A 13,264-nucleotide genomic window follows, 5' to 3' on the forward strand; every position below is an offset into this window, starting at 1 on the left:
GTGGACCAGCGGTTTGTGGTGATAGAATTTGCCACTCTTCCAGGAGGCGGATGCCCTCTGCGACCTTGGCCACGACATGCGACTTCCCTTCAAATGTGATTAGCAGCTTGGCCGGATATATCCATCTGTATGGGATTCGATGGTTATTTAGAGGTTTCGTTATGGTGACCAGTTGTTTTCGCCGTTGCATAGTGTACGCCGAAAAGTCGGCGAAAAAAGACAGATCTTTAAATTCTGGAGGCAGTTCCTCCCGCTTTCTTGTCGCACGGACGAAATTCTCTTTGATATGATAGAAGTGAATCCTCACTATCGTATCTCTGGGCAGATGCGAGGGAATGCTCTTAGGTCTGGGCAACCTGTGAATGCGGTCCACCACTAATTCTTCCACAGGAATGTCTGGAAGCGCAGCTTTCATTAAATTGATAAAAAACTCCCGCAACTCCTGAAGCTGTACAGTCTCTGGAATTCCACGGATTCTGATATTATTGCGCCGTGAGCGGTCCTCGAGGTCCGCTAATTTAGCCTGAATGGCCGCCATGTCCTCTTCTCTATCATTGTGGGCATCCACAAGCTCATTAAAGGTTTGGGCAAATTCCCCCATTTTCGTTTCAACATGGGACACTCTGCTAGTTACTGCCTGCATTTCGTATTTAAACTGCTGAGTGATAGCTAGTATGTCCGCATGCAAAGTGGACCTTAGTGAGACTAACATGTCCTTTAGAGTAGTATCCAGCACAGGTTGATTTAATGTGGGAAACTCAGTGATGGAGTCCTGCAGCTCTCTGGTATCCTCCAAGGAAGAATTAAGAGCACTCACCTCCCCTGTATCATTCAATCGCTCCTCTGTTCTCTGCTGGTTTTTCGCCGGGCTGGTGGATGCAGAGGAGGAGGCAGAGTGGAAAGCCTGCATCGCTGCATGTTGGGCGCCCTGTTCTGTGTGACGGGCCGTCCATTCCCGCTGTGACTGTAGGCCTCGTGCGCCGCCGCCATCTTGGACGGGCCTCTGCCACTGCTGGACAAAGAAGTCCAGCATTTTGTTCGGTTTGGTATGTCCCTTTCTTTTCCTCGATGGCATCAGGGATGTTGCCCGCAGGTACTGGCAGCAATTTCGGCCGAAAACGAGGGCTGGAAACGCTGTTATTCGCCTTTTTAGCTCAGGGTACAGCGGAGCTTCTCACTCACACGTCCATCCGCTCCGCTCGTTGGCCACGCCCCCCAGAAAGGCCAAGATCATGACTAAAGTTGTGAAGAGTCTTCAGAAGAATTTTGGGGTACGACGATCCAAGGATCAACTGAGAAAAATGCTGGTCAGACCTGAAACTGCAGGAGCACAATCAGTACAGAAGGATCAAGCGTCTTCTTCAAAAAAGTAAGTAGTTGTCGTGTGTCCATATGATTATTCTTGCTTGCATACTGCTCCATGTGCTTTGATTTCATGTTGTACAGTTTAAAATGGCCACTTTCAAGTTCATGGGTTCAATCGTTCGTAAGAAACACCGTTCTGCAGGTAAGTATTCCAGCTTAATAAAGTGTCCACAATAATGTTCTCACCTTTGAACTCAGACAAAAAACACAATTGTACCACACTTCCAAGCAATGTTTTATATTCCTATTTCTGCCCTCTGTGTGCTAAGTATTCCTTTTTTACATTCTCATAGGGGAGAGAAGACTCGGGAAGTCTGAGGACACCAGGGACCCCACCCCTCCCAAAGAAGGCGAAATTCCAACACCAGAAGCAGAGAAGCAGGAGGAGGAGGAAGGAGAGATCGTTGAAGTTGGACAAATTGTCACCATAACAGGTGAGTGTCGGAGACAACAGCTTCCGGTAAGCTCATCAATGTATGTCGGCATATTTCTAATACATGGTGTGTTTTTTTGCTTTTTTTTGTAGGTGATGTGGAAGAAGAATCACATTTTACCAGTGAAAGTGCCCAGATCCTGATTGGGGAGATAATGGGGTACAATCGGGATTTAGAAAATATACAGAAAAACATCAATGATGTTCAAAATAAAATGAAGAACATCATTGATGTTTTGGGAGAGTGCTATTTTTGTGTTTTGAAAAAACAACTTTTGTATTTTACAAAAAGCCAAATTTGGAAGATGCACACAGTGTGTCAACATGCGCTATCTCCCATCATGGGGGATTAATGTACGTGTTTTGTGGAAAGTGGCTGAGATGAAGGGGTTGCAGCCCAAAAACATGTACATTGATCCCCCATGATGGGAGATAGCACATGTTGACACACTGTGTGCATCTTCCAAATTTGGCTTTTCCAGTGGTGACACCCCATCTGATGAAGGCAATATCAGCCCAGTTTGTACATACTCATGTCTGATATTGTCTTCCCTTTTCAAAGTTGAACTTTGTAAGTTCCTGTGTTCTGTATGTTACGCTTTGATACATGCCTGTTTACACAAAAACACCAAGTTACCAAAAAATTACCTTAAATAACGTTTTTGATACACCCAATATGTTGGTTTGTTGTAAAACCCTTTTCTAAATGCACATGTGAATGTGCTTTGATTAAAAAGTTAAATTATCAACAATGTGTGGCTTCCTTTTTCAATGCGCAAAAGCAGTATTTGGAGTAAAATTGTTGTTTTCGGTGACAATGGGTGTTATTTACTAAAGGCAACTCCACTTTGCACTCCAAGTGCAGTTTCAGGTGTACTTTTGCAGTGCACTTGTAGTGCATAGTGGATGCGCCTTTAGTAAATAACACCCACAGTGATGTGTTAATTTTCACAATCATGCCATTTTCATGACCCCACATATTTCTGCCATGGTGCTGAAAATGAGCAAGATTTTGGTCAGTAATGCATTACATACATTTGTTAACAAAAACAAGGTGTGTGTGTGTAGCAGACCCACAACATAATAAGATTATCTGAAGAAGAGACTGTCACCTCATCTCGCTCAGAACTTGGGTTTGCACTGTTGTAGAAAAAGGCACAACAACAAAAATCAAAAATTTACCTAGGAGACACCTAAAAAACCAAGCCAAGCAGTAAATGAAAACAAAGAAAAAAAATTATAAAAAAATGCCTCTCAGACATTATCTGGCATATCAATGGCCCCCCTACCCACAAAGTACTCCATGTATTGGGTTCGGACCTCACGGGCGCTTCGGGGGGGCAAGCCAGGACGAGCAGCTTCAAGGGACATGAGGTTCTCATTTTCAAGCAAGTCTGCATCTTGGCCAACTAAGACCACATAGTTTGCTGAATGTCTTTTTAAGAAATTGTGCAGAACACAGCAGGCAAGCACTATGTGATTTATTTAATATTCCGCCATGTGGATAGGCGTTAAAAAAAGGTGGAACCGGCTGGCCAGTATTCCAAAAGTGTTCTCCACCACTCTTCTGGCTCTGGCCAGCCGGAAATTAAAGATCCTCTGGTCCAGGGTGAGGGTCCTCATAGGGAAAGGCCGCATCAGATGGTTTGCCAGGACAAACGCCTCATCCGCGACGAAGATGAAGGGGAGTCCTTCCTGATTCTCCTCTGGGGGTGGCAAGCCCAGACTGCCACTCTGGAGACGCCAGTAGAATTCCATCCGTGAGAACACTCCACCATCCGACATCCGGTCATTTTGCCCCACGTCCACATACAAGAAGTCGTGGTCGCTGACACCACCGCCAACATCAGGATACTATTAAACCCCTTGTAATTATAATAGTACGACCCTGAGTTTGGGGGGTGGGACGATGCGGATGTGTTTCCCATCAATTGCACCTCCACAATTGGGAAAGTCCCAATGACTGGCAAAGTGGGAGGCCACAGTCTGCCGTTCCTGTGGCACTGAAGGAAACTGTGGAGTAAAACAAGACACAAAAATTTGTAATTTTGCTAATCAACATTGCAAGCAGATTAGACACCAACATTTTTGGCCAAGATCAGTATAACATTTTGGGAAATGAGTATTTAAAGCCTAAAGTATAATGTCCCCTTATCAGAGTCAGACGCCCAACTTTGAAATAGCACTTTCAAGGGTTTCAGGTGCATTTCTCAACCACCTATTACACTTTTGAAGGCCCTGGAGCACAAGGACAATGGAAACTCCCACAAAATGACCCAATTTTGGAAAGCTAATACCCCAACGTATAATCTATAAGGCATAATGAGTCTTTTGAATGGTTAATTTTTTTCCAGAAGTTTTTGGAATATGTGGAAAAAAAATTAAAACACATTTTTTTTTTTTTTTTTACAAATACACACTTTTTTTTAAAGTTGTCCATTTATAAGATATTTCCAACACATAGCATGTACATAGCAAAAATTACACCCCAAACTACATTCTGCTACTCCTCCTGAGCATGGCAATACCACATGTGTGAGACTTTTACACAGCCTGGCCACATACAAGGAACACCGCCAGGTGTTCTAGAGACACATAGTATGCACATACCAATAATTACACCCCAAAAAACATTCTGCTGAGCAAAGGGTAAAAAAAAATTACCTGTGGTTTTAGTAGCACAGTTGTCCACAGGAGGATAGCACTGGTCCAGGCAGCAGGCAGGGACTTGGTCAAAAAAAACAAACGCAATTGTTCAGGCAACAGGCAGGAACACTTTCCATAGTCGGTACAGGCAGGGATACAATCCAGGGTCAGTGCAGGCAGAGATTGTCAGCAATGGTCCATCCATGTGGTGTGGTCAGTTTATGTGACAGGCAGAGGCATGATGGCATAGGTCCTACAGGCAGCAGGCAAAAGTAGGGCCTCGTTCAGGACAGAATGGGGATAGGGGCAGAGGCTTCTCCCATCCAAATCTCTTTGAAGCCTCTGAGTCTCCAGACCCTAATCTATGAATGAGAAAACAAAAAAAAATTGCTTCATCCAGAAAAACAATTCTGGGAGTGCGCATGCGCGGGACTTCCGGTCGGACGCCTTGATCGGGAGCTCCGTACCGCTCCGGCCCTTCGGCGCACACATCAGCCTCCCCAGCCAGCGGGAACCTCCGCCGCCTCCACCACCGAGCTCCGGAAGAAGCCAGGCGTTCGCCCATATGCCCAAAGGCCGGGCAAAATCGTTCGCCAGCCGCCAGTTGCATTACGGCCTAGCCGAGCCTGATCCTTCCAAGATGGCGACCGCTCCTCTTCCTGGTGGAGACACGGACATCAGGGATGACATAGCGGACCCCCCTCCTCCCCAGCTCTCCTCCGCTGCCGTGAGTAGCCTCCAGGACCCTCTGAATTCTCCAGCTTCTACTATATCTCTGTTACACAGATCGCTGGCAGGCTTCTCATACTCTCCTCAAATCATCTCCCCAAACAGCCTGGCTGAGGCCCTGCAGGCCTCCCCACAGCCTATCCATCCACCTGATCTGGCACAGCTCTTAAGCAGCTTCTCTGAAATGCTAGCAGCAGGCTTAGCTCAAAATGCTGCTCAGATAACTTCATCCATCAAAGCTGACCTGCAGAATCTTGGGACCAGAATAGATGTCATAGAACAGGCAGTGGATGATACAACAGCACGCACCAACCAGAACACTAAATGCATACAGTCCCTGCAGGAACAACTGGATTCAGCTCTTTCTAAATTAGATGATTTGGAAAACAGAAGCAGAAGGTATAACTTCCGCATCAGAGGAGTGCCTGAATCTGTCACTGACATCCAAAGCACCGTCAAGGCCTTCATTAAGGACATTATCCCGGATGTCCCGGACCACAAGCTTGAGCTGGATAGGGCCCATCGAGCATTACAAGCCCCCCGCCAAGACGGTCTGCCCCGTGATATTGTGATCAAGCCTCATTTTTATGGGATAAAAGAGGAAATCATGATGCGGTCTCGCAATCGTGACAATCTCACCATCCAGGGCAATAAAATCCAAGTTTTCGCAGACATCTCTCCTGCTACGATTCAAAAGAGAAGATCTCTCAAACCCCTTCTGGAAGTTCTCAATCAAAATTCGATCAAATATAGATGGGCCTTCCCATTTCGCCTGCAGTTCCAGTTTAAAGAAAGACAGTACAGCTTCACCAACTTTCATGATGGGGAAACCCTCCTCCTGCAACTTGGGCTCATTACACAAGATCTACAACCCAACCAGTTGGAGAGCCGGACGAACGCGTCTAAAAGACCTCCCCCGACCAGCCCGTTGGCCCCCCTGTGGGTGAAACAGAAGTCGAAGAGGCACCGCGATTCTGTACCTCCAAAGTGACTCCTACGCCCTTAGGGCCTCTAGGCCCCTGACTTATCTTGTTTTTGAATCCTGATGACTATCAGGAGGGGCCGACGGACTTTCCGGCTTCCCTCCGGTCCTTCTAAGGACCTTCTGGACTCAGTTTTTCCCTTCGCAAAATGTTATTTCTTTTTTATCCAACCCCCCGCCCCCCCCCCCCCTTTTTTTTTTTTTTTTTTTTTCTTGCGGGGTGTGAATGTCTGTCCCGATTATTCACCTAACATCCCTGCCCTTCCCCCCCCCCTATCCATGACACATTTCTCCCAACTTAGTTGTCGTAATGACACCATTTGTTCCTATGTCTCACTATATTGCTATGCAGTTCCGGATCTCGATTTATTATAAGTTCTCTATGGTTGATGTTTTTTTCTTTTTTTTTTTTTTCTCTTCTCTTCGTATTTTTTTATGGTTCGTTGTTTTTGCCTGCTGGCGCCCACTTCTATAGGCATGTTAATAGAGGCGCTGGAGCCGGAGCGGGGCTTATTGCCGTGTGCCACTCTACCTGCTGCCCCCTTGTGGAGATTCTCTCCCTTAGGGTCACCAGGAATGCAGTCTGATTTTAGACTGCCCTTAGTCTGGGTCCTCCTGGTTCAGGGGGCTCGGGGTAGGCTCTGCCATACCAGACCTACCACAGAAGGACCCGAGCTTTTCCATCCTCGAGTCCTTCCCCTTCTCCCCCTCCCCCTCCCCTCCCCTACCTTCCCTTCTTCTCTCACTCTTTCCTTTTCTATTCTTTTCTTCCTACAGGAGTCCTCGGGGAGTTCCCGCCTGTCTGATAACGGCACATTTCAGCACCTGTATCCTGCACATCGGAACAGCAAACAAGCCCTCCTACCCAGGGTAAGATCGTTCCTCTCTATTTTGATCCCACACTCTATTAACCATGGCTGATCCGCATATTAATAAGACGACGCTCAAGATAGCGTCTCATAATACTCAAGGCCTAAACTCCCCTTCTAAACGACGTAAAGCTCTTCACAGCTACTACATTAGGGGCCTTAATATTGTTATGCTTCAAGAAACCCATTTTCCCAAAAATTATAACCCCACATTTTTACACCGAAATTTCCCTACCTTTTTTTTAGCAAACGCAGATGACAAGACGAGGGGGGTCGCCATCTTATTTTCCAAACACACCCCATTCACCCACATTCAAACCATCAGAGATAATGAAGGGAGATATATTCTGGTTAAGGGTCTTATTAACGATATCCTTTTCTCCTTTGTCTCCTATTATGCGCCCAATAAAAACCAAGCTCCTTTCTTCTCGTCCATGCTGACTACCCTATCCTCCCACCTGGAAGGTAAGGTGGTCATGGGAGGTGACTCGAACATCGCGTTTGACCACCTTATGGATAAGAGTTCCAATGGCAGAACCCACCTGAAACGTCCCCCCAAACAGAGCCTAAAAATTGCTAAACTTCTACATTCTCTAGGGATGATAGACTCTTGGAGGGAGCTTCACCCTGATGCTAGGGACTTCACTCACTTTTCGGCTCCACACAGGACATTCTCCCGCATAGATCACATTTTTGTCCATACAGTAGATATTAACTTTTTATCTCAGGCTTGCATTAAAGAGGTACCATGGTCTGATCATTCAGTCATCTACATCAAGCTGGTGGGCTTTCTGGCTCCGGCGAGTCCCCCCCAATGGCGCCTTAAGGAGTCCCTCCTCGCTAACCAAGTACACTGTACAAAGCTTGAGAGAGACTCAAAAGAGTTCTTTCAAATTAATGACACTCCTGAAATCTCCCCGGGCACGTTGTGGGGGGCCCACAAAGCAGTCATGAGAGGCAAAATTATTCAGTTGACCTCCCAGCTCAAGAGGGAAAAAGCCCTAGGCATAGTCAATCTGGAACGGGACTTCCAGGACCTGAGTGCTGCTCACAAGAAAAATCCCTCACCCACTTCACTAGCCAAAATGGATACCGCTAGAATTGCTCTAAATTTGGCCCTGACTTCCAGTGCGGAGAGCCATCTAAAATGGACCAGTGGCAGATTCTACCTCCACACTGATAAATTTGGCCCCCAGCTGGCTGCGAGGCTATCCCCCCGGCACAGGATTCAGGCACTCCCCAAAGTGAAGTCCCTTTCCGGAAAATTGACCCAAAACCCTAAACAGATACTTGAGGCCTTTAATAAATTTTATTCTAATCTGTACTCTGACACCGACCCCGCTAGTATTCAACAGATTGACGCCTTCCTGGACGGAATCGCACTCCCTAGAATCTCAGACTCCCATAGGGAGCTTATGGAATCCTCTTTTACGGAGGAGGAGGTCAGAGAAGTCATTAAAGGACTTAAAATCGGCTCGGCCCCTGGCCCTGACGGGTTTTCTACTAAATACTATAAAACGTTTATCAATGTTCTGGCTCCTTACCTGGCCCGGTTTTTTAACTCCCTTAACAATAAGTCATCTCTGGACCCGACAGCTAACCTGGCCTTTATATCTGTGATACCTAAACCTGATAAAGACCTAAGCCTAGTGAGCAATTATAGACCTATTTCCCTAATTAATAACGATCTGAAATTAATGACCAAGATTCTTTCAAACAGACTGGGCTCCTTTATAGGTTCATATGTCCATGGGGACCAGGTCGGCTTCATACCAGGCAGACAGGGGCCGGACCAGGTGAGGAGAGCTATAGACATCATCTCCATCCTCCAGTCGGGCTGGGATGGCGGTCCTCTCCAGGAGGGTTTCCTATTGTCCATTGATCTCCAAAAGGCCTTTGATACCGTTACCTGGCCCTATTTATTTCGCACACTAGAGCGGTGGGGTTTTGGCCACAAATTTGTTAATACTCTTTCCGCCCTTTATTCCCTTTTCTTTTTCCAAGAATTTTATTAAGTGTAAAAACAATACAGCAAGAAAGACAAAACATATGATTAACAGCAGTTACAAAGGGTAAAGCATATAGAGCTTGTTGTACATATATAGTAGCTCGCATAACAGTAAAAGTCAAGAATGAACTTAAAGAACCTAATACAATTGTCGAACCACCCGGACAGTGAGACTTGCACAAATATACATCTGTATGGGGGTCCGTTAGCTATTTAACATGTTCGTTTCAGTGAACAGTGAATGGTATTCATCGTATTATAAGCCAAGGAGAAGGAGAGGGGTTAGGGAGGAGGAAAGAGTAGGGGAAGAGGGGGGTGGATAATAGGGGGGGAGGATAGTGGGTTCAACTCCGCTGCCCTTAGTCAGATGTAGGGGGTGGGGAGAACAATGCGATGGGCGGGAGGGTTGTGCGATATTGTAACCCTATGTTAGTTTAAATTGGTGGAAGCGTCGGGGACAAGGGAATTCTGATATATTTCTAATGAGGGGGAATGTAGTAAAGGGAGGTTAATCAAGTTGGTGTAAAAGAAGGTCAAAGAGAATAGGACGCAAGATGAGACGTAGGGTGCGAGTCCAGTCCTGTCAGTTGAACTAGTTGGTGTGTGTTGTAATGCGGTCAAAGTCTGATGTGGTTAAGAAATGTTTCCAACATGCCCATTTTGACCCATAAGTACTTGGTTTGTCTTTGGCTATGTGAATTAGTTCTTCCATGTCCGCTATCCTTTGCATTTTCAGAAGCCAGGTGTGGACGGTAGGGACAGTGCGGGATTTCCAGTGGATCGGAATACATTGCTTAGCAGCATTGATCATATGTATTATAATGGATTTGCGATAGGTAGATTGTGACAGAGTAGTGTGGTGTAAAAGGAATTGAGCAGGGCAGTAAGGTACCTCATAGGTTGTTATGGTTTTTATCAATTGATGTATGGTTGTCCAGAATGGTTGGAGAGAGGGGCAAGTCCACCAAACGTGGAGTAGGGTGCCTTGGTTTTGTTGGCAACTCCAGCATGTTTCTGAAATGGATGAATCCCATTTGTGTAGTCTCTCTGGTGTTTTATACCAACGGGAGAGAAGTTTGTACCCCGTTTCTTGAACGGATACATTTGTGGAGCCCTTATGGATATTACGAAATATATTGTCCCAGTCATCTTCTGTAAGTGTAAGGTTTAGGTTTTGTTCCCAAGCTGTACAAGTTCGAAGGTCGTTAGATTTGCAATCACCAAATAAGAGAGAATGAGTTTGGGAGATAAGGTGTGTGTGGGGTGAATCTGCGGTGCAGAGTTGTTCAAAGGGCGTTAATTGTCTCGAAAGGTCAGTCACATTCCCCAGTTTTTTGAGGAAGTGGGATATTTGTTGGAAGGTCCAGAAGGGAATAGGGGCCGTTTGCATTTCACTAGCTAATTGGGAGGATGATTTAGAGCGTCCATTGTTATAAAAGTGTTGTAAAAGGATACGTGGTTGCGACCAATGGCCATGGAGGAAGTTGGGGTACATTCCAGGCGGGAAGTCAGGGTTTAATTTAAGTGGAGTTAGAGGGCTCGTGATGGAAGAGATTGAGGAATGTGTGCATAGTTTTCGAAAACATCGCAAAGTCGGAACTATGAGTGGGTGTAATTTGATTTCCTTTTGGGAAAGCGAAGACTGAATCCAAGGGAGGGATTCGAGTGGCAGTATAGTGCATGAGGATTCTAGGGATATCCAATCTTTGTTAGTCGACTGGGTATTCCAATCTACAATTCTAGAAAGTTGAACTGCATGATAATAGTTCAACAGGTCTGGAAGGCCTATGCCACCAAGATGTTTGGGACGGGTCAGGGAGGTGAATTTGATCCTCGGTCTGCGGGAGCCCCAGAGAAATCTGGAGCATATGCTTCTGTAGGATTGGAAGAACGATCGTGGGAGATGTATGGGGATCGTCTGAAGTATGTATAAAAGTCTCGGTAGAACATTCATTTTTAATATGGCGGCTCTGCCGAACCACGAGAATATTGGCTTATCCCAACGCTTCAGGTCGGAAATAATGTTTTGTAATATGGTATGGAAGTTTCTTATGTATAGGTCTTTTAGATGAGACGTCAGTTGTATGCCCAGGTAGGTAATGGAGTGGTCATTCCAATGGAATGGGAAGTTTGCTTTACAGTGGAGTACGTCTGCAGAGGGGAGGGAAACATTGAGGGCATATGATTTAGAGAAATTAATTTTCAGGTTGGAAAGTATGTTGAAATTTTTAAATTCGTTCAGTAAGATCGGAATTGATGTATGCGGACGAGTAAGGAAGAGTAGGATATCGTCTGCAAAGGCAGCAAGTTTGTATTCTTTGGTAGTGGTCTTGATTCCTGATATATCGGGGTTTTGTCTAATGCTGTTAAGAAGGGGTTCAAGGGTGAGAATAAAGAGAATAGGAGACAGGGGGCATCCCTGTCTGGTTCCATTGGATATGGAGAAGGCATCCGACAGGGCACCATTAACACGGACCTTGGCCGTTGGGTTGTGGTATAGGGAGTTAACTAGGATGGAAAATTGTGGACCAAAGCCAAAGGATTGTAAGACAGCTTGCATATAGTCCCATGCTACCCTGTCGAATGCCTTCTCCGCATCAAGGGACAGGAAGAATCCCTTACTTTTGGAAGTTGTGATAATGTGATGTAAGTTTATAGCTTTGAGAGTGTTATCTCTAGCTTCACGATTGGGAACAAATCCCACTTGGTCTTTAGCAACGAGGGAGGGCAGAATGGGGAGTATCCTATTGGCCAAGATTTTGGCGAAGAGTTTGACGTCCGCATTAAGTAGGGATATTGGTCTGTAGCTAGCTGGTTGTGTGGGGTCTTTGTCATCTTTGGGTAAAACCACTATATGAGCTTCAAGCATCTCCTTATGCATGTGAGTCGTGTCAGAAAGAGAGTTGAAAGCTGATAAGAATGGTTTATGTAAAATATCTGCGAAAGTTTTGTAGTAGACTGCAGGCAATCCGTCCGGACCTGGGCTTTTACCTGATTTCGTTTGTTTAAGTGCTTTGTCCCATTCAGCTTGGGTAATGGGGCCTTCCAGGTCAGCTAGAAGGTCCTGTGTTAAGAGTTTTGGGCAATATTTATTTAGAAATTCCGTCATGTGTCGTAGTCTAGTTTGGGAAGGGGGTGGATGGTTATCAGATCCTTTTAAATTGTATAGTTTAGCATAGAATTGCTCAAACTCCCGTGCAATCTCATCATTTTTGGTGTGTTTTATTCCCGTTTGGGGAGTTTAAGCAGTGAACGGTGGAGTCAGTCTTTTTAGAATGGAGTGCCCTTGCTAACATTTTACTGCTTTTGTTCCCGAATTCGTAAAAGTATCTTTGGGACAGCATGTATCGTTTCCTAATGTGCTTGCCTAGTTCCTCCTGTATTTGAGTCCTGGTAGCTTGAAGGTCTTGGAGCGTTTGAGAGGCTAGGGTACGTTTATGGGTCGCCTCTAGTATTTTGAGTTTGTCGAATAATTGTTGAAGATATTTCTGTCTATCTCTTTTAGCTTTGGCTGATATAGAGATCATTTTCCCTCTGATAACGCATTTATGGGCAGCCCATTGTGTCAGAAAAGAAGTGTCAGGTGTGTCATTCTCTTTAAAATAGTCGTTCAAGTAAGTTCTGAGATCCGCTACGTTCCCTACGTCTGAGAGGATAGCGGGGTCTAGTCTCCAAATTTGGGTACGAGTTAGTTTGTCGGGAAGTGTCAGCGTCGCCGTAATGGGGTGATGGTCTGAGTGAGTCATCGGTTCTATTGTTGCATTTGTCAGATAGGCAAGATCAGGTTGAGTCAAGAATAAGTAGTCAATCCGTGAGTACTTGTTGTGAGGGGATGAGTAAAAGGTGAAGTCTTTCGTTGTAGGATGTGTTGTGCGCCATGTGTCATGGAGAGAAAGTTTTTGGAGGCAAAGCTTAATCTGACGAAGTGCTCTATAAGGAAGAGAAGAAGAGCCCGTGGACGTGTCCACCAAAGGGTCTAGGGGGACATTGAAGTCACCACCCAGGAGCAAAATACCTGATTGGAATTCCTGTAGTTTGGTGGAGACGGCACGAAAAAAGGATACTTGGGTTTTGTTTGGGCTATATAAATTGGCCAAAGTTATAGGTTTGTTGTGCCAAGTACCTTTGAGAAAGATGTATCTACCCTGTTCGTCCTGAAGTATATCAGAGATCTGTATAGAGGCATGTTTGGATAACAGGATAGATACACCCTTGGTTTTAGAGGTTGGGGA

Source organism: Lithobates pipiens, unplaced genomic scaffold, assembly GCF_037356315.1.
Source record: "Lithobates pipiens isolate NorthernLeopardFrog02 unplaced genomic scaffold, aLitPip1_a1.2 Scaffold_16, whole genome shotgun sequence".
Lineage (NCBI taxonomy): Eukaryota > Metazoa > Chordata > Amphibia > Anura > Ranidae > Lithobates > Lithobates pipiens.